Source organism: Nanorana parkeri, unplaced genomic scaffold, assembly GCF_000935625.1.
Source record: "Nanorana parkeri isolate BGI_ZX_2015 unplaced genomic scaffold, ASM93562v1 scaffold738, whole genome shotgun sequence".
Classification (NCBI taxonomy): Eukaryota; Metazoa; Chordata; class Amphibia; order Anura; family Dicroglossidae; genus Nanorana; species Nanorana parkeri.
The window spans coordinates 173,622-179,621 of NW_017307006.1; positions in this window are offsets into that span (position 1 = coordinate 173,622).

The window sequence follows — 6,000 nt, forward strand, 5'->3', positions numbered from 1 at the left end:
TATAATCTCCAAGAAACTGATTCAGTTTATGGTCTAGTCTGATATATATTGAATTAAATTGGTGGAAATTTGTCTTTACTTTGGAATATAGTCTTGGCTTATAGCCAACCCTGTGCATGATGGGACACATCTTGCCCATGCGCTGTTAAAAGTTTGAGTTTGTGAACATCTGTTGCTGGGAGAAGTCACATGTCAATTCTGAACCTTTTGTTTTCTTATTCTGTGAGATACTGATAAGCAACCCATTGCATTTAAAAAGTCATTTTTATTTGGTTACATTTATATTTTGAATTAATATCCTGTGGTTACATTTTACGCATTACCTGGAATATCAAATTGATTGATATTATCTGATCCATATTCTTTGTTTGTCACCAATTATATTTTTATTGTTATTCTGCACTGATTTTTATATTAATATTTATATTTTGTATACTTTTGTACTCCTCTTCACTTCAAGTCAGCGCAAACGAAAGAACTCGTGTGAATTTTGATTTATGGAAATAAGTTGGGAATCTCCTTAATTATAGATCCTTATTTGTTTCCATAAACAGAAAACTGTATACCAGAGCAGTATAAACATTCTGACAGGATTTGTTATTGAAGCACAGCTGGAGGACGTGAGTTGCCCACTCATGGTGTAGAGTGTTGTCACACTATCGACAGGAAGAGGATATTCTATGGCTCTCACTGGATGGGAGCTCTCTCTATACTTGCATAGTGCATGATTTTGGCCTACAAGCTGTTTAATACTTCATCCACAAATATGAATACCTCAATTCTACACCAGGAAATGTTCTCCTTAAATTAATTCAGTTCACCCTTACTCATAATATTGATATTCATCAAAAAAACTTTCAGTTTCTTGGTTAAATCTTTTGGAACTGTGTGGTACAGCTTTGGGAGTGGGTTTGCTTTGAGTTAAGGTCCCCACACACCTTGCGATAATCGTACCATAAACCCCGGAAATCCCGCGATTGTATGATTATCGTAATCGTGGAAGCCGTGCAACCTCTACTACTGTAAGGTCGCACGACTTTTAACTTACAAACATGTTCGGAAACCCGCCGAGCATCGTACGATGTTCGGCGGGTGTGTAGCATGTTCGTACGATAAAAGCTGGACGGGCCAGTGTGAGCAAGCGCACACTACCCGTTCGGCATTGCGGTCATCGGAAGCCCGCCCCTCAGGGGGGCGCGGCTTGCGATCATCGCAAGTACGATCTGCCTGTCCAAGATAGGCAGATTGTACGTTTTTTTTAAAGTACCTTACAACCATCGCAAGACAAAAGTCTTGCGATGGTTGTAAGGTGTGTGCCCAGCATTATGCAAACTGTTTATGGGTTTCCAGGAGAGATCTTCATATTTGGGCAAATAACCCATTTGCCGTAAACCTCACTCTATATATCAGGTACATTGATCCTTATTCTACTGAAGGGTCCTTCTTCCTCTATTTTTTGTTTTATTTCATACTGCAATAATAATTCTTTTGGTATCAAGTTTACTTTTGTCATAGACCCTGACCCTGGTCTTTTTAGAATTATTTTTGTTCATGACAAACAGGGCCGCATTTTGAGTAAAAGTGCATTTCATACAAAATGGGGCAATTCCTACCTTCATGCCAACAATTCCCACCACACTTCTAAAAATGTTTCCTACTATTAAAAGCCCGGTTTCATAATACTCTGTATGTGAAAAGTTTTGAAACGTTTAACATAGTTCATCTTAAAGTGGACCTTTACTGGACCCCTTTCACTAAAATTCCAATCAGAATGCAGCTCTGCATGCTCATATGAAATCATCTTACATTTATTTGCTTAACAAACATTTTTTTCTGTTATGCTGAAAACCCCATTGGGGAGTGACTGAGAATAACTCCAGGCTAATAAACTAAGTGGATGTGTCTGGGTTACTCCCAGTCTGGACTTGTTTGCCCCCCTCCACAGGAGAAGAGCACACCACACAAGAGGCAAGGATCACCTGCCCATAAATCTCACATAGTGGAGCACTAGATGCAGGGATACATTAACATAGGGGCGGTTAGAGCTACTGCTCCAGGCTCGCCCCTGCAAATAGGCCCAGCCAACCTTACCCGAATCGCGGCCGGGCCGACCTGAATTGTGGCCGGGCCAACCTGAAATCGCAGCCGGGCCAACCTGAATCGTGGCCGGGCCAACCCAACCCGAATCGCAGCCGGGCTGACCCGACCCAAATTGCTACTGGTCTGACACGACCTGAAACACGGCCGGCCTGATGGCACTCCAGGCCAGCCATGACCAGGCAGTGATGGCACTCTATTCAGGAATATCAGAGGGCCTTCTGATATGCCTGAGCCTGCACTGACCGCCGGGAGCCCGCACTGACCACCTGAGAGCCAGCACTGACCACCTGGAGCTCGCACTCACTGCCTGAGAGCCCGCACTGACCGCCTGAGAGCCCGCTCTGACCGCCTGAGAGCCCGCACTGACCGCCTGAGAGCCCGCACTGACCGCCTGAGAGCCCGCACTGACCGCCTGAGAGCCTGGAGACATAAGGCGATAAACCCGGATGTAGCTTCATATTATTCTGCATTGCTGTATAAAGTATTGCAGGGATTTGTAGTCCTCTATAGCTGATATTATTCTGCAGTGCTTTACAATGTATTGTTGGGATTTGTCATCCTCTATAGCTGTGCCATTCAGCATGGCTTCATAATGTATTGCTAGGATTTGTAGTCCTCTATAGTTGGCGGTATTCTGCATTGCTAAGATTTGTAGTCCTCCTACAGCTTGGATTCAGTGGAAGATCTACCAGGGTCACAGCTGCAGCCCAGCCTTGGTGCTCCACCACTGACTCCAAGCTGTATAGAGACTACAAAGCACAGCCTGGACAGGAGGAAGAGAGCCCCGGTGACCACCGCCATTTCCATAAAAAGGCCCACCAAAATCTTCAACACCAGGCCCGTGATGCTCTTAATCCAGCCTTGACAAAATGGAAAAGGCAGAGGAGCAGTGAACTGTAAATGAAGGAGCCCCAGAAGTTGTGCAGAGGGGATGGACATGCTGGCCATAAGGAAAAGGAGTTCCTGTGGCCACTCTGTGTTAAGTCCTCCTGTGCCCCTTCCTGGCTGACCATGCCCCTAACTGGCTAACCAAATGGCAGTAAACCCTCCCCAGCCTGGCAACTTAAGGCCTGTAAACTACACTCATCTCCTGATGAACATAGGCTTTTCTGCGAGTAAATCCAGGGATATACTCTGTTGTATGAATGACTTTGATCTAAAGGAGGACATCCTGACAAAACTCAGAACAGTTGGACAACTGGAATATGATAATCAAAAGACATTCATTTTCCAATATTTATTTAATTATACCCTGGACAAAAGGGACACAACTACTCTTGATGATAAAGTATACTAAAGAAAAAAGACATTGCCTATAGATGGCTTTTTCTATTAAGCTTATTAATAAATGCAAAATGGAAATTCCACATTATTAGAAAAAAAAGTGTAGATTTAAAAAACTTCAAGAAACTGGATATTGATATCCAATGCCATCCATATACCAGGCTGAACAGATAATCCTACTGAAACATATCCTATGCCAGGTTGAGGAATGAAAGGATGTTTCATATTTATTATTATTTGTTTTAAATTATTATTCAGGATTTATATAGCACCAACAGTTTGTGCAGCCCTTTACAATATAAGGAAGACATTACAGTCCCATAACAAATCAAGACAAGATGGTAAAGAGGGCCTTAACCCTGAGAGCATACAATCTAAATCTAAAGTTTCATATTCTCAAAATAAAAAAACGGAACACAAAAATTATTTACATCATCTCTAACAAATTATTTTCATCTTATAAAAAGGATATTTTTTCTGTATCCTATAGACATCACCACCATCTAGTGGCAACATACTAAATGTATCCCTAACCTTAGCAAATTGTAAAAATGACAGTGTTGTCTTCCATAAGGCCTCTTTTTTCTTTTGTCAGAGATGTCTATTGTGGATTTACATGACAGTTCATACCTTGGTTGTAAAAAGCTTTTTGGAAGAGAAATTAAAAATCTCAAAGAATATAAAAGTTTCAACTTTATTTTCTTATGAATTGACATTTTCTTCATTAGCTGAACTGTAGCCTGTTATTTAAATATGATTTAAGCTGTTACACTAACAAATTTAAAGAACAGGTATATTGTGCGTGGAATTTAAATTTACATTTCATAAAAATGTTCATAAAAATGTAACATTTGAATAAAAAAACAATGTTATTTCATATTTCATTGTTAATCAATGGTTCTTTATAAAAATGTAAATTTGAAAGAAATTCAATGAGGGGAATTTATCAAAACTGGAGCAGACAAAATCTGGAGCAGCTGTGCATGGTAACCAATCAGCAAAGAGCGCCCCCCTTTTGTGGGTAAGAGCGCCATGGACACGTTCCATTTCTAAATGCTCAGTGGGAATTGGAGTTAATTTTGGAAGTAAAGCAGTGATAGTTGCCTGAAGGTCCACCACATGTTCAGGAATGCTGTGAAAACGCAAGTTAGAGCGGCGAGAGCAATTTTAAAGATCTTCTAGCTTAGAAGCAAATTGGATGCTTTCATCACGGAGAGATTCCAAATCTTTATCATGTGATGCCAATGAAGAAATTGGGGTGTCCATGCGGAGTTCCAGGTCCATCGTGCGTTGACCAAGCTTGGGGAATTCGTATGTCAGTTGATCTGTGATTTGTTTTGATGTAGTTTGCAGTGTCTTATGGAGCATTTGATCTATGCACTGTAGCAGGTCGTGCTGAGATAATTCCCAGGTGGGTGAAGGAGAACTTGCTCTGCTGTGTCTCTCATCTTCATGATGGGAGTGAGGAAGCTCTGCCTGTTCTGAGGAAATCGGCGCCATCTTGGGAGCTGCACGCGCCAGGGCTTCTTTGATTGGTTTGCCTTGTTTATTTTTGGGTCCGGACGATGACATGTTGATGGCAGGTGAGTTGCTGAGGGTATGTGACCCGAAAATAGTGCAGATTTGGGGCGGGAGGACAAAGCAGCAGCTTTGTTGTGCATGCGAGTTGTGGAGCGGCTCAGAATATGTTAATTCCGCTCCGCTGCGCGCATGTGCCCCCTTTATCGAGGTATATACATGTTTGAACAATTTGTCTTTTATATAAATAATTGTAGGCTGAATCTGGCATAAATTGGGAAATAGATTCATCCCCTTTGAACAGAAGTCAGAACCTGACACTTTGTTTTTTTTATTTGCATTGTGTCTATACATTTGTCCGGCAGCAAGACTTTTGTTTGTAAAGTAGCAGGGTTATTCACAAAAGGGTGAAGAGTTTGGGACAGGCAGGAGAAGTGAACATTCTAGGACAACATAGCTGATTTGGAAAAATTCTGCAATTCAGCTCACTTTCCAGTTCAGCTATCACAGAGTCTTAGCTCATGTGCTTCTGCCTCAAAACAATTGCCCCTGGTTCAATTCCTATGAACCCAGCGGTATCGTCCATAAGGAATACTCATAATACAATGCTTAGGGTGGTTACTAAAAACCTTCAATATTGTGTTACCTTCTGCTGTAGATTTTCTATGTAGCCTGGTATATAATCTACACTCAATGTTTTACAGATATTAATATTCAGGAATGGAATACAGAACCTGTCCACAACAAACGTGAAATTGGCAACATTTCCAAAAAAGCCCCTTTTAAAGTTCCTGATCCTGTTCTAAGAATGAAGATGTCATCTGTTTATACATGTGCCATGATAAAACATTTCACAGGTATATAGACAAATATCCAACATCCTGTCCTGCACTACTACCCAAATTGTAGAAGGGGGCGCAGCAAACAGTAGCACTGCATAAATCTAAAGATGATATAGCCAGCACTCTTTAAACACTATGGGTGAATGTATCAAAATTGGAGAATCTGGAGCAGTTGCCCATGGAAACCAATCAGCTTCAATCTTTCATTTTCAAAATTTAACTGAACAAACTGAAGAGAGAAGCCGATTGGGTCAGT